Genomic DNA, 26935 nt, shown 5'->3' on the forward strand with positions numbered 1-26935 from the left:
AAGCTGAGCTTAGCTGTCTATTGCATCTGATCTTAAACAGCAAAGGCAGGGCAGCTATGAACATATTTGACACAGGGCTAGTTGATGATACTGAGGGCACACTTCACTCCCACTGTGTGTCCCTGAAAGAGATGGGCACACTGTAGTTCTTCAGAAGTGTGTTTTCCTTCTTAGTTTATATTAAGATCTATAACATGAATCACAACACAGTCCCAGTGCCTGTATTATACTCCTACTGCCTACACCTACAGCTCTCATGACACATCAGCTCACAAACTACAGCTTCTCTCTGCTACTTTGTGACACTGATACTGGCATTAGGATGCTAATTTACTAGCAGACTGTTCTCTCTAATCCACAGCAGCAACAACAGTAGTAAGGGAACAGATCCTATTGAAAGGAATCAGTTCTGCCACTGACTTCAGGGAGGTCTGTAAAACATTAATTTATGTGATAAAACCAACCATGAAAGATTTTCTTTCAATCAAAGAATGGGGCTTATGACAGAGACTGGTGCTATTTTCTTGTGTATGTATTGACACTTCTCTGGATGTTTCCCCAAAGACAACTCATTTGAGGGGAAAACATGTTCAGTCCAGTATCACTGTCTTCCTGTGTGGCAAGGAAAAACAGACATATTGTATCATCAAAAATAGCATTGCCTGACAGCCTCCAAAAATACACATCACACATCTTTAGCTATTTTAAATAGCTGTCTAAAGGAAGAAAATCTCTCCAACATGTCTCAGTGATGAAGTATTGACACATTAACATTTTACATAAAAGAAACAGCTCCTCATTAATGGAAACTCATAACCAAGTTGCTAAGCATTTTTTTAGCAATCTGGAATGATAGAATAGAAAGATAAATTAGACTGTTTAGATCGTCTGAGGACAGAAGTTTGGGAAATTAAGTGAATCAATACACTAGGTACTCACTCCATCATCTGAGAATTGCCCAGTTATGAAATAAGCACAAAAGTTCCATTAATGACCCACAATCAGACCATAACACTGAGCAAAAAATCAGTCCCGAAATGAAAGGAAAAACATAAAAATCATAGGATACAATTCTGTACCACAGCATCATCCTGGAGTTCTCTCTACTTCAGGGGAGCTGTTTAGCATTTGTACTGAAATAGGTTGTGACAACTGTGGCTGCTCTTGTGGTACCAAAAAAGGTTGTTTCTTGTTTCCTCAGTTTTTTAATTGCTAAGTCTATGGGACTGAAATAAATAGAATTTTGCTCTATGTATTTTAGAAAGTAGAGGAAAGCCATATTGTGAAAAGCCATAAAAGTGACATAGCTCCATCCTGGAATGGTAGTAAAAGCAGAGGGTGCACCTGTGGTGCTGTCATACCAGTAATTATTGTCAGTCTCCTACTGTGGCTGATGTTTGAATTAAAATCGATGTACTAAATAGCTTGACTAAACCTTATTGACTTGCTTCACTACTGAATTAAGTAATCTATTTTTTCTGAGAGAATAGCTAAGAAAAGGAACTCCGTTTCAAAAAGAAAAGATCTACAGTAACTGAAACTTTGCATTATTGTAGTATTAAGGAAAGCATTTCCAGTCTGAGAGAAAACATTTTCTCTGTGTTTTTCTGTCTCCCTCTCTCTCTCTCTCTTTCCTTCAGAATCTGCTTTTGCTTCCTAATATTATTCACAGAGCATGCAGCAGAGTTTTACTGCCAGTACATAAAGTTTAATACTGAATTGCAAAACAGCATGACCTAATCATGCTCTACAGCCTCAAAAAAATGCTGCTTTAGTAATCAAGAGGTGATGTGAAAGGTGTTCCACTCACTGGCAGTATCCTAAGTTTAGTTTTTCTTGGCAGAACAGTTTGATTAATTTGCAGGAGGCTTAAGACTTACACAGTAGAATAAGAACAAACTATTTCTTTATAGCTGCATTGGAATTTTCTCTATGAGAACCCACTACCACAGAATAAAAATTACAGTATTTCAGAATACCTATTTCCCTTTAGAAGGAGAGATGTAATGGTTTGGAAAATGTTGTATTTACTCTGGAGTGCACTGTACACAGAGATAATTATCCTAGGATAGCTATCCCTGTGCCACTTGACTAGTTTCACCATTTAGGCACGTCCTGGTAGCATAATAATGTTCAATAAGATGCAATCCACTTTAATCAGGACAGATCCATGGAGGTGACACTATCAGTATATAGGTTCATCCACGAAGAACTAACTGGTTTCTTTCTGATGTCATGTGAGGAGATGGGAGACTTGCTGCCATCTTCATCAGGAATTTGTCTATAAGCTACACAATGAGCTCTCCTATAACATCCTTAGAGTTAAAATAAAGTCATGAGGGTTTCATATCTACATTTCTGTAGCACTGAAAATGGGAAATGTTTTCTACACTCAGGTCTGTGATTTCAGATCAGTAAATACCTTTGATTAGTGATCAAGCAAATATAAAAGCAAAACTATTTCAAAGTCACTTTGAGATCTCTATTCCAGCCTTCATCTGCAGAGTGTATGTTCGAAAGGTTTGTACTTGACTTTGTCTTTTTTTCTTGAGAAGTTTTTTTTTTGCAGCTTCCTTCTTGGAGTCTAATGATTTTTTTTTCACTTGCAGATGAGGGAGAAATCCACATGGGGGAGGAAAAAGACAATAAATGTGGTATTATGTGAGGAATTGGCAGACTGTGGAGCCAGAAGCATGGACACATTTTTGAGATCCTGAAAGAAAATTGTGGGTTGGGTGATTTCTCAGCAGCAAGTTGCTTCAGTTGTCTTCCTTTTGTTATCTTTGTGGATCTGTGGAGCTCAATGTGTTAACTGATGTAAAGTGCTTTAGAAATGGAAAGAGCTGTCTAAGTGCTGGTGCTGTTATTTTCGAAGTGGCAGCTGCAGGCTGAAGGGTGTAAACTCTTCTGTGGCTGTGCTGTAGCTGGTAAATAAAATCCAGTGCAGACTTGTCACCTTCCTGAATGCTGGAGTTAAGGGTTAGTCATCCTCTGCCCTCAAGTTTCCACAGCAATCTTCTTGTTGTCATGCTTCAAAAGTGAAGGCCTTTGCAAGGCAGATTAGTTCAATAGGCGATAGAAAACAGATGTGTGCAGGTGGCAGTGTATTTGGGTTATGAATTATTTGTGGATAATGAATTGGTCTTTATCTTCATAATCAATTTGTGTAGCATTTGTTGGGGGGAACTGTGGGTACCTTCTAATTACTTTGGCATTCTCTGAAAAATTCTTTCGGCAAGATATCAGAAAGTATTTGAGAAACATGAATAAAACTTGAGAGTAATAGTGAAGTGTTTGATTCAGAGATGGGAAGTGCTCACCTGCTGTCATCCTAGTTGAAATATGCACTCCAAGTATGGGGGGAGAGAGAAAAGAGCCCACTTCAATGGAAAGCTGTGGGGGGTGGCCCCAGCAAGGAGGTGAAAGTACTGGCAGAAAATGACTTCTGTTAGCAGAGCAGCAAGCGTGGGGATGGAAAGATCAAAAATCATGTCTGGGAATGTGACTAATGGGTGGCACAGTGGAGGTTACAGACCCTGCAACTCCACTCTCTCTCCCCTCTATTGGGAAGAGCCACAGAAAAGAAAGCAGAAGATGGATGGCCTGGAGATGAGAGTTCCAGGCAAGTTAGGAACTTGCTGCTCTCTGGTTTCATGCAGTGATGTGCAAAGCCTAGGATCTTCCATGTAAATGGCATGTGTTGGTTGCTGATAAGGGCTTATTGTACCCTCAGGCTTGGTAGCTACCATGGATGGCCTTCAAGGAGCTGGAAAAACTTCAGCAGCTGATTTACATATGGCAAGAGCATGGCATAAGAGAAATAACAGGCTCTTTCTTAGCTAATAATGGACCCTGAGGTGAGTTTGTGTTAACAGATGAAGTGGGCTTCCCTCCAATAAGCAAGTGCAAATCCTTTGACAAGAGCTGCTCAACTCTCTGATTCATCACTGGTGAATTTGCTATGGGAAATAAACACTGCAGCTAGCTGGGACTCAGTGGATAGGATCAGTAGCATTCAGATTAGTGTATGCTGTAAAACGTATTTTAGTTAGGAAGCCTTCCTAGGGAACACCTTTTCCTGGAGTTAAGCCAGTTTGCTGCTCAGGCACAAGAAGGCAATTATTTTCCTAATGAGCTTCAGCAGTGCAACAGATACATAATAAAATATGTCATATATATGTTGAGAGTTCTGAATATTGTTTGGAAAGGAAAATAACCCCAAACCTTGGCTTAGAGAGGTAGAGCTGGAAGAGTCAGTAGAGTGGGGGTGAGGAAAGAGACAGAACAGAAAAAAATTGAAGACCAGATGAAGTGCCAGAGGTAAGATTAGTAAAAAGAGGCAAGGCATGTACAGAGCAGATAAAAAAGAAATTTAGAGAGGATAAACCAATAAATTTTACCACAGGCTTCCTGCATCGATCATCAGAACTGCTCTGAGGCATGGATATGCACACAAACCCTTTCCTTTTGGTTGTTATGATTTAAAACCTCAGCTAAAAATTTTGATTTAAGCAAGGTGTTATATAAAAATGCTTTTAGTAGAAGGTTGAATGTGTTCTTCACAGGTTCAGGTACACAAGGGTATATTCTTGGAAATATTTTGTTCAGTTGCAAATAAAAAAGAAAAAAAGTTGTTGAAAAGAGGCACACCAGGAGATAAATCTTTCTCATTAAAACAGGTGTAAATCACAGTGCCCTTGAAGTTCTTCTCATTACCTTCAGGGTCCATCTTCTACAACTATGCAGAAAAATATCAGCTCAGCAGTATAAGCCACAGTACAAAGCCTTCCTGTAGGAAATCTAAGGATTCCTCAGTCCTTTTATTTATGACACAAAATAACTGAAACACTGAAACATCACAGACACCATTTTTGTTAGCCCTGCTACAGGCGGAAAATACACATGAACACACACCAGTCCAAAGAAAGGAGAATGGCAATCTGTAGTTCTCTCTCTCTCTCTCTCTCTCTCTCTCTGCTTCTTTGCTCTTTTTTTCTTTCCTCTTTCCCCTCCTCTTCCCTCTCCTTTCTTTCTCTCCTTTTGTATGTACTCAAGTCTGGTAGGATGAAAGTCAGCACTTTAGGAAAAACCTTAAGCAGCAGCAGGTAAGAACTTTCATGCTGAATCAGACCAATACTTGATCTTGTTCTAACATCTTATTCTTGCAAAAGGCAACTCTGCCTCAGTGGGCAGGTGATTAATATCGAACAACCTCTCCATAGGCAGAACTTCTTCCTAATCTTGTCAGGTAGTGGTTGGTATTTACTGTGCTGCATCAAAAGCTTCACACCTTCTAAACAACTAGAATTTTAAATAGGTACTGAGAGGTGTAGCTTAGGAATACAGTGGGCGGGGGGGGGGAGCTTGTTGTTTTTTTTTTTTAATGGTCCCCATTAAGTTGTGTAAAACACTTTTTTAATCTGACAGGGCAAGAATCTCCCTGTGAGAGCTACTTATTCTGGCTTCACTTGACAGATTTTCTGAATTTCTATCACTCATGCCTGTTTCAAAAACTTCTGTTGATAGGAGAGCATAAATAACAGGAGAGAAAATGGTGAGCATCCCACTTCACATCTTACTAGCTAAACTCATTGCAAGCAAATTTCATGCCTCCTTTTGGGTAAAATGCTTTAAGTGTGTATTTTCGTCAGCCCTGGAGGCCTCTTCCTCCCTTGCCACTGAGGTAAACCTTCAAGTCTTAGTAAGAGCCACAACAGCTGGCAGAGTTGCTCAGGCATTTCTATATTTGGCATCCTCTCCTTCCTATAGCTCTCCCTACCCAAAGGTGAGAAATACATTGTGTGCACACATATTTTTGGGGGTAATTCTGTGTCTCCCTTCTGAAAACTGGGGACTCATCCCAATCCAGATTGCTCACATTGTCTGAACTCACTGGGATAGCTATACACTTCCAATGTAAAACTGTAGGTGAGTTGTGAGCATTTGGCTGTTCAAGGGAATTTAGCACACCAAGTGCTGTACTGGGAAGGGAAGGGGATATAGGAGCTATGGATCTTCTGTTGGCTTTTACACTGTCTGTTTAACAAATCCTTTCGATAAATCACTTATTTCCTCTGTGCCACTGTTTGTCCTTTCATGTCCACCTCTTTTCATCAACACATAGAGCTTCAGTTTCATCTGGGATCTCTGGCTGCTACTTGTAATACCAGTAGTATTCAGCTCACTGACTTATGCTTAGCAGAAGTGGAGCTGGTGTCCAGCCCAGTTTCTGCAAGAGTAAAAAGTGAACTTCAAGTTTGCTAGAACTAATTCCAATGTTTTCAGAGAGGAGGAAAAAAAAATAATCCACTTTTCATCAGTCTTTAATTTCTCGTATAATTCTTGTTAATGCACTTACCTGTGAGCTTCTGACGCTGTCCACTGACATGGTTGCACAATGCAGTAATTAAAAACAGGCTTTGGTTGCTTCTGGGTCAAATGCTACGAGAAGCAGTAAACCAGATGTCACTGTGACTTGTCTGTGAATGCTCATAGCCAGGCATTCATAGACTTAGTTGTGATTCCTTAATTACTTTGCAAGAGTTGTTGATAAAATTATTTTCTGCTCCTCACTTATCCCCAGCCGCTTTGCAGGGAATCTCAAAGGCTTTCTTGCATTGCCCATGAAAGAGAAAAAATAGGTCAAGGATTTCTTCCTTCTCCTTCAGTAGTGAAGCCAACCCTTCTTCTGCTCAGAGTACCACCTTCATGACCTCTCCTTACTTGCTCTGGACATCTCAACTGGATTTCCACAGCAAAGGGTAAGAAGGTGGAAATAATTGTTTCCCATAACTATTGCTGAAAAGAAGGCATTCTTAATAGCATGACTGCAGGAGAGTTGCATGTGAGGTAACTTCGACCTAAGAGAGCTGTTGCTGAAGTTTTAAAAAAAATAATAGCGGAATGTAGGACCCAGTCAGATGAGTTAACATTTTTCTGCAGTGAAATACAAAAGAATCTTATCAGTAAAACTGCAATCAATCAGCTGCGCTAAGGTGTATCCCTTCTCTATTCAACAGTATGCAGAGCAGTTAGGAGCCTTTGCATCAGAAGACATTAAACTTATGCTTTTCCTCTATCATGCTTGGAGGATATGTGGAAGAGGAGTTTTCCACTGTGACAGTGAAAACCTGATATTACCTTCATGACTCGCTTCCTCATTATAGAGAACAATCTTAACTCTTTCTCTAAGTGGTGAAGATAAGATATTGAAGGGCTCTGGATGTACTTTTATGATAAATTCCCATTGGTACAGTACATCTTTATTCATATAAAAAACAATTAAAAAATCACAATCTGAATGATACAGGGAGAATGGGATTTTAAATACCTTCTATGACATCAGGTCTGCAAATGTTGCCAGGATCTATGGTACTTCCTAAAGCAGCACCTCTACCACTGTAGGTAGACACTTTTTATTACTGAAACACTGAGATAATCTCCTGTTGTGTGTGAAACTTCATCACAAAAGAAGATGGGTGTTTTTAAGCAAACCACCATTTCTGACAAAAGGTGCTTTTTCTCTCAGTCAATTATTGAAAGACAGACACTTACTGTAAACAAGCTTTAGAGTTCTCTCTTCAGGAAAATAGCATGAGGCTGGCATAATCAATTGCTGTTTGAAAGCATGAGAGGAATGTACCCGCTACACAGTAGCTAAAACTCTGGCAGGAAGCAGCCAGAATGGCAAATGACTGAGCACATTTTGGCAACAGCATGACCCAAGTGTTGCACAGAGCATTCTTTACCCTTTCATATCTCATGGATGAACAAAATACAGCTAAACCAAATCTTTATTTCCAGGTGAAGTTTTATTTCTAGCTGAAGTGTCCGGTTTCATTCAGGCTTGTTTTAGGCTTTGGCCTTTTCTCATTCTCTACTTTGGTCTGGTGGAGGAGAATGGGGAACAGAAAAAATACTGTTGGCTGCCAAAACACAAAGAGTCTGGTTAGAGAAATGTGAGATTAGACTCTAACACTCTTTATTCAAATGTCGTTATGCCAGCATATTCTTCCTAAATTATCACCAAAGTATATTGGATGAGGTTTACTATAATTCCTCTCATCTCTACCATTGCTATAAGGAAAACTTTCTTTAGTACCACAATGCCACTTTAAAAGAGGATCTCTGTCTCAATGGTCTGTCTTCAGTTTTCCATGATCTTCAAAAAGCTAGTTTACATTTTAACTGTTGTTTAAAGTCACCCATATTAAATTCAAATATATATATTAAAAAAAATGGTTGTGAATAACTTCTTTCCATGCACTGTGATCTTTCCATGCACTGTCCATTGATATGGTTGCACAATGCAGTGACTGTAGCCTTGGGAAATCCCACATGATTTTTCTGGGGACAATGAGGGAGATTTCAACTTTCCTTTGTTAAGTTTTAGGCACTGACAAATGATTTATTGAGTGGTTGTAGGGTTATTTTTATTGTCTTCTCTGTTGATTGACTCAATGTCACTAAGCAAGGCTGGTTTTGGGAGGTTGTATGATAGGGATGAACACATTGCAAAAGGTAACAGCAGCACTCATGGCAAAATGTCTTGGAGACACCTTAGCAGAATCTTCAGCCCTTATCACCTTCTCTCATTATCTTCTTTATTTGAGTAGTTTTCTTCAAGACAGGCATCTTTCATAGAGAAGTAAGGATATCTTTGTCTTTTCCCCATTCTTTTACTTGGTATCACTTCCCAGAGATGTCAGCAGGTTGTACTGGTGATAACACAATCTTGCCAAGTCAGTGGCACCAATTTCTGTGTCAGTTATTACTTGCAGTTGTCTTGCTTGGTATAACTCTTGTCTCCCAAGAGCTGCTGGGCACTGCTCAGGCTCCTAACAGTTATGCCAAGGCATGAGTGACTGTGATGCATCAAAAGCAGGCAGCAACTGATGATATTGCTTAGTAAGGCCAAAAAAGTTTTACCAGAAAGCACGGTACCTGCCTTCAGGCTAATTTTTACCTTTTTCTGTGTCAAATTACTCAGTATTCCATCTTACTGACAGCAATGGTGTCAGTTTTGCTGCTATGCGGTGCCACAAAGCTGTGCTAAGGGACCAGAGTGATGAGGGATTGAAACCAAGACAATCCAATGTAAGGGTACAGAAGCTGCCACACATCACAAGGTCACCTAGCTGATTTGTATAACCACTGGGATCCAGAGCTATAGCCAAAGCCCAAATTTTAATTGTCTGGAGTTTTGCTTGTTTATGGGGATTGGTTTTGATTATGTGTGTTGGTGGTTTGTTTGGTTGGTTTGTTGGTTTTTTTGGTTTGGTTCGGTTTTGGTTTTGGTTTTTTAATGATTCCTATATCACTTAAATTTTATCTACTATGTTTAGTAGCTCCACCTCCTCTAAAGGCAATGACGTGCTGGCAGAAACTCTTGGGAACTATGGGTTAAAATTCTGTTGCCAAAATTATGAGATTTTCAAGATAATTTCCTGAACTGGAATGTGGGAAAAAAGTCTGCGGAGGCTTAAGGATTCCATGTACACATCAATATGATCGTGTGAAATCGTTTATTAATAATTTGCACTCACTTATATAGGGAAGCCTTGTTTACACCATCATATCATGCAGGTGGCTTTGTGTTCCAATTACACATTCCATTCTCACGGAACTACTCTTCTCACATAATTATTTTTCTCTTCCGCTACCAATTAGTTATCTCTTCCCCATTAGCTCATTTTTAGTAGCCTGTAACTAGGCCTCAGTAACCATTAACCCACTGTAGCCTAAGCTGAAGTAAGTCAGGATTGTTCACAATCTGTATATTTCTGAACTGTTTCCCCAGCACTGGAAAATCAGCTCTTCTCTGAATATTAACAAAGCTCCAGTGTGTATCTAGTGTGTCTATCTATGACACACATAAGGACCACATATGAAACTAAGAATAACACCACTGCTGACAAGCAAAAACATCCTACAGTCTGTGCCACCTACTCAGGATGACTATTGCACACACAGATTCATAACTCTAGATCTCAGAAGGACAAATCTTACTTTCCTGTGGTAGTAACTTAATGAAGAATAAATTCATGGGAGGAGAAGGAAAACTGAAGTTGATTCTGTATCAGCAGAAATCAGAAATGTGTTACAGGGCAGCAAATGTGACTTTTTATCCTGGAAACACCCTAGAAGAACCCAGTTTTCTAAAGACAGATGATTTGAACCTCAGCCTTCTCTCATGTACCTAAAGTATAAAACAAAGGGATCCTGCCTCATTAGTCATTGTGGAGATCAAGTATTTGGTCAAGTAATCCAAGCCTTTTGCAAGCAGCAATCTCACTGAAGTTCTGAAGCAAAATCTGGTACAATTCTGGTAGAAAAGTCATGTACAAATATTAGGTGAGCAGATCAATGCTTACAAAGCCAACAAACACCAACTTATATCAGTTAAAATGCTTTTAAAGCAGGGGAAGTAAAAAACCAAACACACTTCCTACTGTGCATTGAACGTTCCTCTTTTCCTCCACTTACAGCTGGTGGTGGTTGCTGGGCGTAGTCAGTTAAGCTTTGTTGTGGTTATGGTTTTAGGCTGCACAATTTAGTCCCGTGGGCAACTGAACTGTCCAAGGCACTCTCTCAAATTCTGAAGAAAGTATTCCAAAAGTAGTACAAAAATGAGCTTTGTATTCCCATCTTTCACAGTCTTAAATACTGGCTGTGTAATACTCTGCAGGTAAGAAAGGCAGTCGTATGCTCAGTAGTTACACCCATATAGCTTTGGACACTGACACACAGCTATCAGAAATAAGCATAGCAGTTGTACCATGACAGTTTAAAAACACAGAACAACTCTGCTCTGGTTACAAGTGGAGAGACCTTAAATCTGTAGCCTCTGATATCCTGGCTTGCACTTAACACTCCTGTGTCCCGTTGGACAACTGTGCTGATTCACTTGTGTTCATCCCTTTGTGACCATCCCACTGAGGCCTATACCAAAAGTTATGAAACTACTCCTGGTGATGATAAATTTGTGGAAATTGTAGAAGCTTGAGAAGTTTGATTGTGCATTTGCATCCTCCTGTTGTGATTTACTGTCATGTGTACAAGGCATGGATGCAAGGTGTAATTGAGCTTTCTTTGTAAGAATTAAGAGGGCTGATGGACTGATACTTCTTTGCTCTACTTTAAGTTACTTACTGGCTTATGTGAGTTTCTTAGCAAAAGGAGAACTTGCCCTGTAATGATACCAGCTGTTGGCAAGCAGGAATATCGTCCCTCGCCTCTTTTTCCTAAGCACGCCTTGGTCCACTGAAGGTGTTCTGATGCCACCCACAGGAGGCCGTGGGTACTTTCAGTAGTTCTGTCCTAATTTACAGCAGCTCTGTCCTATTAGCGTGCTTTAGCAATACTAGCAGGATACTAGCAGGTGGTATCACCAAGCAGAGGAAACGTCGCTGCGTGGGCACATAACTACAAGGTGACATTCAGGGCCCTTACTGTATAAGAACTATGATCGGAGCGCTGGAGCGCAAGACGGAGAACAGAAATCTCACACTTGGTGTTCGTCCAGACTCATCCGAGAGCAGATGGAGGCGGGATCCTACGCCTTCCCCTCACAGCCCCTTACTGTAGGTTACCCAGGTGGCAGGCTTCAGTCTACAGCTAGCACACAAACACATTTTGTGGAAATCTTGCGAAAGCCACAGACGTGCCAGGTCTCCTGTGTTCCTGCAGGGCATCCTGGGTTTCTTGCTGTTTTCTAGAGAGCCGAGCCGAACATCCGACATCCTGGAGTGCGGAGAGGCTGTGTCCTGCCAGCAGGAAGCAGATCCAGCATGCTGTCACTGTTCCCAGCCATGACACAGCACGCAGTCTGAAAATGCAGCAGCCTTGCCACAGGAGTAATTCTGGGACAGCATAAACCTGCCTTTACACTGACACACGGATTTCTCCGGGGGGCTTTACCAATACATTTCAGTGCAATATGGTGCCACTGTAATTAAGCTAAAAGATTTGTGAGGTCCAAGTAAAAGTAAGGGATACCTTGGCTTTCTGGAGAACTTGATTAACTCTAACCTAACCTAACTTGGTTAGGCTGTTATGCACTGGGTGCCTGGGGAAAAAAAAGCCAACAACCCACTTCTTTACTTTTACAAAAATAGTAACAGTGAAGAGGTAAGCAGAAACTACAAGGGAAATTATACTGTTTATGACAGTAAGTTATATTAAGATGAGTTTTGTGTCAATCTCACTGTACTATGAAAGTAAGGTAAGTTTTTTTATGTGCACGCAAAAATAGAATGACTGATCTTTGATTTTAATGCAATGAAGAAATTACTGATCAGCAATCTTTTTGTATATTATACTCAATAAAATGTTTTGTATTTGCATTTAATTACACTATGAAAAAAATTTGGTTTACAGTGTATGTTTCTAATGTGCAGCTATATGGTGTTAAAGTCTTTAATAAGAGAGACAGGATTTTCTGACAGAAGATTTCAGCTACACACCAAGTAGTTGTGGTTATTTTTAATTTGGAAGACTTGTGATGAGTGTTTCTGGTTTGGGCTGGCTAAAGTGTTTGATTGCCTGCTCTCAGTTTTACACCACAGAGTGCTCAGGAGCAGCAGTTCAGGATTTGCCAGCTCAGCAAACATTTGACATCAAGTTCACAGTGTAAGACTGACTTGTTTTTTGTGCTCCTTTCCATTCCTGGAACATTTGCAACACTGGGGATATCTTCCTCTCAAAATGTTTTGTGTATATATCTTTATCCATATTTGAGGGAGGATGGGAACATCCTGCAGCATCTCTCTGTTTGTATAAGCTCTAGGAGTTCTAGAACTGTCAAATTGGTGTGCCTGAGAGAGAGGTTTATGAATTTTCCTTCATCAGATTCTTCTGAGGTAGAGAGGGAAAATTAGATTATATAGGTGGGGAACTATGGCACAGAGATGCTGTATCCATTTATCTACAAACATTTAGGCATGTGTTTAACTGACAAGTGAAAATCCAGTTCTTTGCGTAACCAGAGGATTTCTGGGAAGCCAGCCAAACTTTTCACAATGCACTTCAGCATAGGCACAGCTTTACAGGCAAAGTCAAACAGTGAATCCTGATATCCCAAGTCCTCGCACCATGTTTTAACCTTACCAACTCTTTTCTGCTTAGTTGGGGCCATTCTATCCCTTTCCTTGTCAGGATATCTCTATGAATCAGTGAGAGCCCTGATGCTGGGAGGAGCAGTGTCCCCTCAGCAACCAGCCAAGCCTGCTCTCTCTTGCTGCTACGCTGGCCTGTGGGCCCTGGTGCATTTGAACGACTTGCCAGCATGCAGATGCTACAGCCCGAATTTAGCCGAATGCTTAACCTGAACCAGTAGGACATACTGGATGGGCTCGGCTCACCCCTTGCTCGCAGCTTTTCAGCAGCGCAGGCAGAGCCGCGTTCCTACAAGGTTGACCGACTTAACCAAAACGGCCTCGGTGAAGAACTCGATTCTCCGGGCTGGAAGGGCAAAGATGTGCACAAGTGAGATCCGGAGTGTCTCCAGCACCACCGCCGCCCTCTCCCCACTCTGTGTACAGCCCCTGATGCGACCGCGGGGCGGACACCAGAGACAAGGATCGGGGCCGGGGACGCAGACGCCACCTCACCCCAGCGCCCGGCCCGTGTGAGGGAAACTCCCTCCCCGCCGCGGCCCCCAGGGGGCGCTGCCGCCAACTCTGGCACCTCCGGGGCCGGGGCGGTTCCGAGCCGGGGGGGGAGCGGCCGCCGCCTGCCCGCCCGCCCCCTCCCTGCGTCCCCTCCCCTCCCCTCCCCTCGCCGGCCGTGGTGGAGCCGCCGGGCTCCCTTCGTTCCTCTTCAGATGGGGTTCGCCCTGTCGGAGGGACGGCGCTTCTGTCCTCCCTCCGGCCGCTGAGAGGGACCCGGCGCAGGTGAAGGGTGCAGTCAGGTAGGGGCGGGCGGAGCCCCGAGGGGAACTTGGGGAGCGGGCGCGCGGGGCTTTCCCGGCCGTTGGTGCCGGGCACGGCGGTTGCGGTCGCTGGCGACGGGAGCGGAGCGGAGCGGGGCGCACGTGGAGCGGGGCGCCTCACATCCCGCCCGCCTCCCTCCTTCCCTCCCTCTTTCCCTCCGGGGCTTCCCGCCGAGGTTTCGGCGTAGCCCAGGGCACCTCCGCGGAGAGTGAGCCTCCCCCCCTCCCCGTTCTATAGTGGACGCATCGCGGGTGTTTTTTCTTCTCGCCGGTGGTCGGCGGCTGCCGCGGGGAGCGGCGCAACTTCAGGGAGGAGCCCGAGCGGGGACGCTTGTGTTCCCCATTTACCCAACGGGGGTGTAGTTCGCTTAAAGAGCCGTGAATCTCCCGCTGTCCGTGACATTTTTAATTTGAGCTGTCGTACAAAGGTCGTAGCCGGAGAGCAGGTCCTTTATTTGTGAAGCTGTTTTATGTGGGTTCAGGAATTTTTGTTGTTGTTATTTGTTTTTGCACACTGACAAAGTTATAGTGTCGGTGACGTTAATTTCGTGTTGGTGGATTAAGCGCAGGGCAAATTCCTTATGTCATCAAAGCTAGAGTTACAGGCTTGCTGAGTTCATATTATCTGATGTTCTCCTAGCTCAAAATAAACCTTTTCATTAAGATGGAGAAAACCGGATCCAGTTCTTGCAGCTTTTGATTGATTAGAGCTCCCTTGTGGAAATCAGCGGGGAGTTTTGCCTGATTAAGACCTGTAAAATCGTAGTCAGGTTTGTTACACAACTGGCTGGGGATGTGCATTATGGGCTCAGTTAGGTAACTTTGCATCTGGGTCTTGTTTTCACTGGTCCAGCTGAAATACTTTAAAGCCAAATTAGTTTTGGTGCTTTACTTTAAGGAGCGGGTCCGCTGCCCTGGACATGTCGAAGGGAGCAGGACTGTTATACCTGCCTTAAAGAAGAATAAACCTGTTGGTTAAACAGAGAAATGGGTGATACCTATTAGAGATAGTGACTGAAAATTAGAAATGCTCCATGTGTTTTGATGGCAGTGCCAGGTAAAGTCAAGAGCCTTAATCTTGAAGGTATTTTATTCCTATTTGCCCCTGTTGCTGTTGAGCGTCAGAGGTCCTTGTTAAGAACCGGGGACTCAGCTGTAACAAAAGATGCATGTAATCAGTGTCTCTGCTAAATAGCATGGTTGCTGCTGTGATTATGCAGCAATGTTAAAGAAAGCGGAGAGTTGCTCACAGAAAAGCTTGCTATTTCCACACGTGAGCTGACTATTCATTTTTTGCTTCTCTTTTTTTTCTGTGTTCCTGAAATACCTGGCAGTAAGCAACTTACAGATTCTAGTCTGTCGTTTTTGAAAAACTTCTCTTGTAGCAGCTGCAAACTTTGCTGTAAATTGCTTTTTAAAAGGTGTGACTAAAATAAAACGGAAAGTTTCTTGCACCTAAAATAGGAGCCATATAGCACCAGTTTTAGGAGGGGCAGAACAAATGAAACCCAACATTTTTTTCTTTGTGCTGTAACTAGTTTCAGATGAAAAAACTCCTTTGGGGTGGCATTTTTCAAGTTTGTTCTTGGGTCTTTGGGATTTCAGACATCGAAAGTCTAGCCCTCTGGGCAACGAAAAGGTGCTGAATTTGGTCTTTGGAGTTCAAATGCACATTACTGTAAAGTTAAAAATAGACAAAATCCATAGTGGGACAGGTGTGTTTGCTGTGTTTGGGGCATTGGATTTGAATTTAAATGAACAGGTAGTGTTTCTGAACTAGGGCATTCTGGTGCAATTGCTAGCTTTGCTACTTCAGGACTGTTGTTCCCAAACTGAGGCAGACAGTGATCCAGTACAAGTACATAGATGTAAATTCAGTGTCTGTAGATGTGTTGGTGCTGCTAACCTCATGGCCATGTTGGGAGCTTGGGTACATAACAGGCTTAAGGAAAAGTCTTTGGAAAAATTGAGGCATGCACCCTACAGCTTTCCTGAGTTAAGATGATAGAAAAGAAACAGCATATCACTAAGGCTAAAAGTATACAGGAAAGGTGATAACATTCAAAAATGGATTCTTAATATGCACATGAAGAGCATTATCAGTTTGTCTAGCTCAGTAGCTAGCCTGCAGCTGGGTTATCATTCCTAACTGTCCATCTCCTAATCTTTGAGGAGAGATTTTTCTGAAACAGGGAGCTTAAACCCCTGTTTAAAATACTGGAGTGAGGTGAATTACGGTGAAGTAATTCTACTCATAAGATTGTATGTTTGTGAGTTGGACAGAAAAACTATTTTCTTAGCAGTATGATGAAACTTTGAGATCTTGATGGACAGAAAAGCTAACGGAGAACACGTTGTGGTGTTCTGTGTCTAGTGCTGTTTTACAGGAGACATTTATATGGTATCTATCACTGATGTATCACAGCTGCTAATTGGTCTTCATAGGGGTGAGATAGGAAAGCATCATGGTCGTGGAGAGACCAAGTGCCTGCCGAGTCATTCGTGAAGTCTGAAAGAGCAAGAAGTTGAAGCTAGATGCAGCTGTAGACTGGCAATCCTACCTAGATTGTTTGCTATAAATTGTTTGAAATATTCTATAAAATAAAGATATTTCTGGTTATTGCATCTAGTGGTTGACTGACAATATTTGATGTTTGAAAGTTTTTGTATTGTTATATGGATTTTTCTGTCTTTGTATGCACATAGTGCTTGGTAGGCATTGGTATTTTATTATGTGCTTATACCTTCCTATTTTCTCGGTTTGTTATTTTAATGTTTTAAAATCATCTAGTAAACTCCCGGCACAAACAAGACTCTGTTAATGGATTGTTAGAGTGGGGAATTTGAATGTGAGATAGCCAGTGGTCTGCATTGTGGTTCCCGATGCAACTATTAGTCAGCAACGCTTCACGTAAATATCCAAACTAAAATTTAATATGATCTGCTGGAGTGTACTTCAGCTGACTTGAAGCAAGCAGGCAGTTCTAACTTGAGGATGAAGAATACATGCCCACATAGAGCTGTGTTGAGGTTGCTGTCAAAATGACAACTTCAGCATTTTAGCTTTTGTGGCTCAAAGTTTTAAGTCTATTTTTGCACTTAAAAAACCATAAGGCACAATTTTGAAGAGTGACTAAATATTTTCAGTTTTTATAAGATGCCCAACAGCAAAAACCTCCACGCTGCCTGGAGGAGCTCTGCCTTTCTCTGCATTTGGAACCAAAGTGCCCTTTGCTGGCTCAGTTGAATGTGCCATTGTTGGCAGCAGCATTTATAATTTATAAACTTAGGTCTGAATAGCTGAAGAACCTCACATCGTCTCCCACTAATCAGCCAGTTGTAGTTTCCGTGTTTTCGCAAAATTAACAAAAATAAGTTGTGTTAATTTGCTTCTGATAGCCCTTGAATGCTGCAAACGCTACTACAGGGCTGCGAAGGTGCCTTCTAGCTCTGCTTGAGGTACATACTCGTCTTCAAGGTAAGTTTGGAAGTGGCATTTGTGCCCTAGAAAAAGCGAAGCAGAGATAAGAGGAGCTAAGTGTATGCTTAAAAATTAACACATGCTCAGGTGTTTTGGTGAATAAGCGGTAGTGTTTTGCTGAGTCGCAGCTGCGAGCGCGCAGAAACACAAAGCGTTTCTATATCGGGTGCCGCGCTGGTTGAGGTGCTTGTTAGATATTGCGGCGCGGGCCTTGGGAGACCACCCCACCTGCAAAAGTTAATTAGGAGAAGGATCGTCCGAGCTGCCAGAGCAAACCGGAAAGGTTCAACGCTGCAAGTGGTTTAATCAAGGCCTCTCTGGGAAGTCTCTCCGGCACCCCTCTCCTTTTCTCTCCCTGACGCTCAGACACCGGGGCCGTCCCCCTCCCTCCCCGCCAGCCAGGCGGAGTCGCCAGGGGGCGCTGGAGGACCGGCGGCGTGCAGGGACGATGGGCGCTACCTCCTCCCGCCCCGCGGGGAGTTAATACGGATTTCCCTGATCCGCCTCTCGGGTAAATGCGTTACCTGACTGGACGGTCTCCTGGTCACAGTGGCGTTGGTCTTGGTTCAGTGTCAAGAGCGACGCTAAGTCGGCCGCAATACGGCTGCTCAAAGTGCAGTCAGTCTAGATGGTCTGCACGGGGGTGTAAACGGAATCGAAGTGATGCAGTCCTAAGCTGTGTTCAGATGAACTTTGCAGTGCATCCCGGTGCAAAGCAGCCTGGTGTTGAAGAGTCGTGGGGTGGGCGTGGCTGAGCACCCTGTGTGGCTCCCTGAGGAGCAGGCGCTCGACATGGGTGGGTGAGCTGCGGGAGCAGGGGTGTGGGGCAAGGAGAATGCTGCTTGGGCAGCACTGTGTATCTCCCCACCAACAGAATCACTCTCTAGGTTAGAGGAGACAGCAAAGTTCTTAAATTGTGGACTTGATTATGTACAGGAGCTTATCTGGCCAGGAGGACTTTCCTAACTGATGTCCATTCCTTAGTTTATCCAGCTCCTTCACAGACATTATTTTGCCACTAGCCTTTCCTAACTTCCAGGCCCTCCAAAACTGGAAATTAAATTTTGCCAGTTTCTTTGGTAGCCTGACTGAAAGGAATGCAAGAAGCACCTCAGGATGGGATGCTGAGAGTATCCTTGGCCAAACAAACTCTGAGTAGAGAAGTGATTCCCAGCTGTAGCTAACCATCGTGACTTTGATTTCTTATTAATTTTCAATAGGTGCATCATCAACACAGAGGGCATTTAATTTGCTAATGAGTGTCATCCATGGATCAGCAAAGTCTGTAAGAGGCTGTTGCAGAGAGTTAGGGTAGTATGGAATAAGATTCACTTTAGTTGAACAGCAAACAAAGGAAAAGCAGATGTGCCCTAGGCAAGAAAAGTTTTCTTGATGAAAAGGATTCCAAGTTGTGGAACTGCTCTGGCAGGATATGTGTGCAGTTAATCCATGCTTTCTTACTCTACTGCCTGCTGTAATTTCTTCCAGTGAATTATTTATTGTAACTTGATCACTATATGTTACGAGGATTGTCAGCAGTCAGGCAGCAAGTCAGACATTCACTGTACATCTGGAGAGGGCAAGATGCCCTTCTGACAGCTGGCAAAAGCCAGTCATTTGGCTATGGGGTGCAGCTTGGACATGGCAGGTATTTGGAATTAGTTTCTAACTCTTTTTTGATTGTCTGTTTACTTCAGGGAGTTTTCCCTCTTGCATTATGTTGTTCAGTGCCTTCAGGCAAGATCATTGTCTTTTGCAATGCCTGTCACTGTGGCTCAGCATAATGTGAAAAACTAGGATTTTTAATACTTTCGTTGCTATCTAGAAGAACTCTGTAATCAACTGGATATGCTGACACATGCAGAATTGGATTGAGATTAAAAAAAATCTTGTAAAATATCTTCACTAAGACTATATCTGTAATATATCTGTATTAAGTGAGGGCTATAAGTGATTGGCACTTTCATGTTAATGCCAGTATAATCCTTGGAAATGTGGACAAATGAGCAACACTGCTAGCAATGTGCTAGTAATGTATACAGCTGTTTCATATTTGGCTTTACGCTGTCTTCTGCTGATGTTAGCGTTGCATTAGCAAGTAGATGGAGTTGCACATAATTTTATACCCCTGATGCAAATGTTGCCTTGGTACATCGGGGACTGGTAACAGATATAAGCAGATGCTTTGACTTGGCTATTAATTTATGGTGAAAGTTTTATGGGATCGTTACAGTTCACTGAGAAAGACTTGGATATCTTGCCAGACATTTGGCCAGATAAGCTTAGCTTTGCATAGTGATCAAGGAAATGGAAGTGGGGGAATCTAGGAAATTATTTGTATGGAATTAGCATACAGATAGAGGATGGGAGAAGAGTAAAGGAAGGGGAAATATAAAATTGGATTAGCCTGTTTGTCAGAGTGGTTTAAATAGGGTCCAGTTCCCTGTGATGGATTGCAGCCAGCTTGTTAACTGCTGGGTATGTTCTTTTCAAACTTGCAGAAGGTTTTCAGCCTTAGGCTTGCATTAGTGGTCTGGGCTTTCAGCTGTACTTGTGTGGAAGAAATGGAAGAAGGTTTGGTGTGCTACAGCTTGGGTTTTTGTTGTTTTGCAGATGTATGAAATACAATGTCAGCTCCCATGCATTGGTGCTGACAATGCATGAGGAAGATGGCCATAAACAAACAGAGAAGAATCAAGCAGAAACTTTTAAGGCACATGTAATTTTCTCTGAATTTGGGAAAAACCCTAGATAATATTTTAGGTTAAATCCTGCTTGAGTAATTTTAATTTTTCTTCTCATTATTAGCTGTGCTAAGTTTGGTAGATGTTCCAAATAAATATTTATGTCAGCTTTGATATCATGAAAGCTCAAATGCAACATAAAGAAAGAACGACAACATCAATCTTGCTCTTTTATATCCATCACAGTCTTATCTTCAAGAAGAAAGAATTTGCCATAGCTTTTTAAAGTGGTCAGTGCTGGGCACACTTGTAAATGATATTTGAACTTTTTTTTCACAAGCTTACATTCCTTGTGTGTGTGTGTGCTGAAGCTTCAACACAAATATTTGTCATGTTCATTTGTAACTGCAGTTTCAAATGTCAGATGTAGCTTATAATTGGAAACAACAGACTGAAACCTCATCTCCCTGAGCATGGATTTGCAATGAATTACTGATTTAAAACAAAGTATACACAAAAAGACAGAAAAATGTATAAACAATTGTTTTTATGATATTATCTCTTAGTATTGAATTAAATGTTGTCCCACTTCTGTAATTATTAAAAGTGCCAAGAATTATATGAAATTGACTATATAAGAACATCTTTTTTTGGAGTGAAATTTTATTAATCTTGTTTATTGGTGGACTGTGTGCAGCTGTGCACCTAAGGAAGAGATCTCAAAAGATACACCTGAATAAGCTGATGCAATGCTTCCCCATCAACTCCAACTAGTTTGAAAAATAAGTATAACTGCAATATTGCACAAAATTGACTGCAAAGAGAATTTTATTGGAGAGGCAGTGATTAATTCTTAAACGGACTAGTAAGGGAGATGGTATTCCAGTTTTTGCACACAAAGATAAAATGTCTAGTTCATAGGGACCTATCATGGGCAAAGACTTTTTCTTACATCATTAGTAGCATAATTGGTAGAATTTTAAGAACCATTTAGTATACTTAATTGTTAGCATATAGCCTGTTAGACAGATCCAGATCCTGTTAACTCTCCCCATGGGGAAAAGCTAATGCAATTATCTGTCATGCTCTCATGGTTTCTTTGTTCACCCTTTATGTGCATGAAGGGACTGTGAAAACAAGGTATATGTAACTTCAAACTAGTTATTTATAGGTGGATAACTAGGGTCAGTGAGCAACCAGGCAAAGCACTAACATACCACGTCCAGGGTAGGACACCTGATTCACAAAATCATAGAATGTCTAAGGTTGGAAGGGACTTCTGGCTGCCATTTGGTTTGACTCCCTTACTCAAGCAAGGCTACCTAGAGCCAGTTGCTTAGGACTGTGCCTAGGTGTTCATTCCCACAGGGAAAAAAATGTCTCCTGATATTCACAGGGAATCTCCTGTGTTTCAGTTTGTGCCCATTGCCTCTGGTCCCATCACTGGCCACCACTATAAAGAGCCTGGCTCTGTCCCCTTAATGCCCTCCCGTCAGATATTTCTATAAAACCAAGGAGATGCCCCTGATTCTTTTTTTCTATGGGCTGAACAGTCCCAACTCTAACCTTTTCCTCTTTTGTGAGGTTCTCAGATCCCTTCAGTATCCTTGTGGTCCTTTGCTGCACTCTCTCCACTATGTCCATGTTGCTCTTGTACTGAGGAGCCCAGAACCAGACACAGTACTCCAGGTGTGGCTTCACCTGTCCTGGCACTGTTGCTGATGTGGCAACCATCAGTATTGGGGAAGGTTGATTTCTGTTGTGTCCTGACTGGACTGATTCACAAGATTGCTGAGTTGCCACATCCTGACTCCTAGATTTTTTCCACTATAGGTTTTCATAGCCTTCCACGGGTTTTTGCTTTTTCTTGAGTCCTTGAACTGTTGACAACTTGTGTTTCAAGGAGCTTAATGTCTAGCTGCAAATTTACCATTCTTACCTATCATGTCCTTAGTCTAAGTACTGTCACACATCTTCCTTGCAAGCTAGCAGATTTCTGAGACATTTCATCCAAGGTTTCACAGTTCTGCTGGTGTCAAAACTAGGTCTTGGAATACAGACAGCTGAACCCCTAGGAAGAGTATTCACACAAAGCTGAGGTGTGAAATAAGGATTAGCTATGCTTTGATTCCCTTAGGAGGACACACAGTGAACAGGAGCTGCAAGGTTATTCAAACTACTTTCAAAATAACTCAGTGCCTGCAGGAGAAGCCTTGCAACTTAAGCCTTCAATGTGGCTTTTACCCATCGATGTGGCTTTTTATGTATTTCTGACTCTAATGTGGTTTATAATTGGCTCTTGTCCCAGTCTTAGTGACAAGTGATGCTGATACAGAATGCCTGTGGTAAGGAAAACTTTTATTTAAAAAAACCCAACCAAACCCAAGCAAAACAAAACTAAAAAACCCACCAACCAACCGCAACACAAAAGTCTTCGAAAGAAATAGAGGAAGATGAAGCTCAGCCTGTTGATAAGAGTTGTAAAAGAGTGATTGACTGAGGGTGAGAACCACTCACACTAGCCTGATATTATGGGCTATTTGATAGACAGGAAAGCATGGTACTGTAGGTAAAATTGGAGGAAGGAAAAATAATAGGTTTTATGAAGAGAGGATATGATAGTTCTGGTGTTTCCTGAGGGGCAAAGGATCAAAAATAATGTGAGTGTGTTTTAATGAAAAATGTGTATGAAGTTCTGACTCTTGTGAAATGCAAAACAAACCTTACATTGCTTTCACTGCTACTGGAATTATTCCTATCTTGAATGCCAGGAAACAAACTTCTATTTGTAAATTTACAGATGTGGAACATTTGTTATCTGCAATGGAGATTCAGGTAGAACACTTGGAAAAACTTTCTCAGTGGGGTGCTAGTGTTAACTGGAAAAAAATTCCAAAGGAAGTGAGTTTTCAATCATCTGGAAGTTTTAAGAACAGTGATTGTTCACCATGAGGTTTTGGGATACAGCTAATTCAGTTTTGGGGGTAATTTCAGCCACACCCTTAGTGATTTTATAAAATTTTCCAAAAATCAGACTTTCAAATAATGTGTGAGCCTTTCTACACAGGAGGCAAAGCTTTCTTAAATTGTATCTGTGCAGCACAGTACACCAAGGAAACTCACATGTTTCTGCTCTAAAATCACAAAAGTTTAACTAATTGTGAAAGTAGTGTAGTTTGGGCTTGGGTTTTTTTGTGGGGTTTTTTTGTTTGTGTTTTTCTGTTTTTATTTTGTGTTTGGTTTTGTTTGTTTTTTTTTATTTTTTAGAATCATAGAATTACAGAGCTGTTCAAGCTGGAAAAGACCTTCAAGATCATCCAGTCCATCTGTCTCCTAACCCTGCTACCCATTCCAAATGACCTGTCAAAAAACCATCCAGGTGATTTTTAAACACATTCAGGGATGGAGACTCAACCACCTCTCTGGGGAGCTTGTTCCAGTGCTTAACAACCCTCTCTATAAAGAAGCTTCTCCTGATATTCAACCTAAATCTCCCCTGGTGCAACTTGAATCCATTTCCCCTTGTTCTGTCATCTTGTTTTGGTGGTGTTTTTTTTTCCTGTCAAATTAAGATTTCTGCTATTGTGTGCTAGTTACTAAACTGGTTAGTTATTTGTGCCCTTCAATCTTTTTGCAGTTACCATTTAAATATTTATCTATTTTGACAAAAAAAAGTGGCCTCTATGACTTGCTATCATGTGCAAGTATTAGTCTGACATCTTTGAAAAGTGCAGCTCTTGTGCTGCTGGAGATGTATAAAGTGTGATGTGAGTGACTTCCTACTACTTCTAACAAAAAGGGACAGAGGCAGTGGTGTCTTCATGTAAGAGTTGTCACTTAAAGCTTCAGACATAATGGCTTAAGAATTTATCAGGTGTTATCAAAGTGGCTGGCACATCAGTCATCCTGTAACTACGTCTGCAGTTAAATGTAAGTAACTGGAATGTTAAGGATTATTTTTAAGCACTGGAGTAGTGGTGTTCATGTGGGGGGTTTTTTTGTTTGATGGGGGTGTGTTTTGTATGGTTGTTTCATTTTGTTGTGGATTTTTTTGTAAAGTATTCAGTTTGTGAGCAGTTAAATTGCAGCAGCCTTTATAGGACAATTTCTGCTAGTTTTGTTTTTGGAAACAATCAAGTGAATGGATGACAAAATTGTATACTTTCTGAGATCCTTTTTTTTTTTTCTTAGAATGTGATGCAGAAGATCTGCCTTCCACCTGTGATCTTCCTGCTGTAGCAGCAACAGCTAGCAACAGTTGTTGAGTTGAAATTTCTTACAGCGATATTCTTTCCAAGTGTCCACCTAGTTGTTGGTTGAATTTGCTTTTTAAGTAGATGGATTTATCTTTTTGTTAAAGAAAAAGAAATAAAGGCAGGTTTTTTGAAGTTTAGTAAAAACATTTTTGAGGAAGTATTCTTGAAACCTTTTGGAGTAAACTGAACAGAGGTGTAGCAGTGGTTCTCAGGAGGGCTGACTGGGGGCTGTAAAATTAGCTATTCTAATCTGAAATTGAAATAGCTTTGATTTGAACCAAAGTTTAATTTTTGTTCACAGAAAGTAGTTTCGCAGTGAACATGCTTGTTTCCTGCCTTAAAGAATCTTTAATTTCTACACCTTGCTACTTGTGATGTTAATGTATTGGTTTCTTTTCCCATCCTGTTAAGCTTTCCTTTACTGAAATAAATCTAGTCCTGACAGTATACTTACATAAATATTACCTTCGTAATATTAAGTCTAAATCTGGTCTCTACTAAGATGAAGCATGACTTTTTACATCTGATGATGCTGAAACCAGGTGTGTTCTGAAGGCATTTAGGATCACAACTGGCAAAAAGCAGATTCTTTCAAGACCTGAGTATTATTACCTTCTTAGATATAATGCATTCCACTGTGGACAAATAGTTACTGTATAATCACTCTCTTTAGTGAGTAACCACTGTTAATTTACTTGCTTGCACTTATGTCTTGGCAGTGTTTTTATGTGGAAGCAGTTACATTTAACAACCAGTTTAGCAGGTGAGTAATTATTTAGTGCTGTTGTATCAATCTCCCAGTGACCATCCATGACTCGTCAGATGCTGATTTTTTCAAAGGGTTCAGTTTTATATCTATGACCAGAGGCTAAATCAGAGTTGAATGAAATAGCGAAGAGATGATGTTAGCAGTTTGATCGATTTGAAATGGTCCACTTCTGCAGTCCAGGAGAATCAGGGAAGATGAATGCATCAAGGAACTTGCAATGTTGTTGATCTCCTTAACCTCATTGACAAAATATGAGCTGCGCTCAAACAGTGCTCACAAATCGCTGCTGGGTAGGTTGCTAGTAGAATGCACGAGATCTGCAGAAGTGGCAGTGCCTGGTGCTTTCTGAAATATATGAGAAAACTAAGGAGCGAGTAACCCTAACATTTTCATAAAGCTGTTGCCAAGAACCTTCAGGCAAACATAATCTCCTATTGATTGTGGTTTCTTTGGCTTAGTGCTGATACAAAGTAGACCACAAATTCAGTTTCTCTAAACTGATTCTGATGCAACCCATCCCTAGCTATGATAGCAAAGAACTTCTGTAGTGTGGATTTTGTGCTGGAGTGGTTATTTGTTTGTTTGTTTTTTTTTCCTGTTCGGTTGGTTTTTAAACTGAGAATAGATACCAAAAGTAGGTAGAAGCCATGCAGTGAAAATGCAGTTGAAATATAAGGTAGAAATTCAAGTTGTTTATACGTTTGAAATGGAGGAAAAATTAGTATGCAGCTAGAAGTTTATGAGTAAGTGAAGCATTGGTTAATTGCTCGTAATAACCAAGTGTTGGGAGAATACACAGGAGCTGCCCTCGGTGGAAAAGGTAATGCATTAACTGACAGTAAAAAATGTCTTTTAAGCCTTTTAAATAGCAAGGTAGTTACTTTTGGTTTTTTTGGTTTATAATCATCCATGAAGAGTGGTTTGTCAGGGTGCCAACAGAGGGGCTGAAAGGTGTTGTTAAAGGTGGAGATGAATGGAGCTGCTGGGCTCCTTGCAGGAAGATCTACCTGAATTGCCTGTGAATACCTATTTGTTTGTATATGTAGATGGCAAGTGTCTGAAAGGGCAGCTCCCACAGTGAAATTCCTCATGCTATCAAGGTCTGATTCATGAGAGCTCTTGTCATCCCTTTCCTGTTGAATGATTCCTGAAATTTGTCTTTAAGTAAGACAAATCCAAGTAAATATCTTAGAAGTTATAGGAGAATGCTGGTGTGGGGCTCTAAGGACTAGGAAGACTGGTCACACCTGTTTTAAATAGTTTGCCAGATTATATTTGAGGCTTGCTAGCATCTATATATGTTTCCAAAGATGCATTCAGACCTTGAACAGAAAAGATTAAATAAGCCTTGAGCTTATTTATGATTTAGCAACATAGTTTTTTCTAGCTGTTGCTTTTACCTGTCTCTGTGCTGCACCAGTCACCACCCAGGTATTAAGGCCACTCAGAGAAAGACTGTGGGGTTTAAGGGCACTAATTGGGTGACTTTTCCTAATTAGTAGAAAGGAGATAATAACATTTCCTTGTTACAAGAAAGAGCCAAGGATAGTTAAAAATCAAACCAAAAGATTTCAAGGAAAGAAGAGACTAAAGCACAGCTTATGTTCCACTGGTAACAGCATTTTTGTTGACTGTACCCAGGAATCTGTACCCAGAAGTCCTTTCATTTTCAGCACTGGCCCCATTCTGCGTTTTTTTTTTTACCTCTCACAATCAAGAAATGTGAGGTAAAGATGCTGGGAGGGTTTTATTCATTAATTTTTTCTTGTAGGGTGTGAATGCTTTGAATATATTCAGTGAAAGCGGTGTTTCCTG

General features: G+C 41.3%; 1 protein-coding gene across 1 annotated transcript in view; it reads left to right on the plus strand.

Annotated features, from left to right (window-relative positions):
• The first annotated feature begins 13767 nt into the window (after positions 1-13767).
• The window catches only part of CPNE4 (copine 4), a 226541-nt gene continuing 213373 nt past the window's right edge, over positions 13768-26935 (plus strand). The window contains exon 1 of the mRNA XM_030444982.1: positions 13768-13909. The gene's annotated coding sequence lies outside the window, so the exon portion shown is untranslated. The remainder of the gene's footprint in view (positions 13910-26935) is intronic.

The sequence above is a fragment of the Calypte anna genome, chromosome 2, assembly GCF_003957555.1.
Source record: "Calypte anna isolate BGI_N300 chromosome 2, bCalAnn1_v1.p, whole genome shotgun sequence".
Lineage (NCBI taxonomy): Eukaryota > Metazoa > Chordata > Aves > Apodiformes > Trochilidae > Calypte > Calypte anna.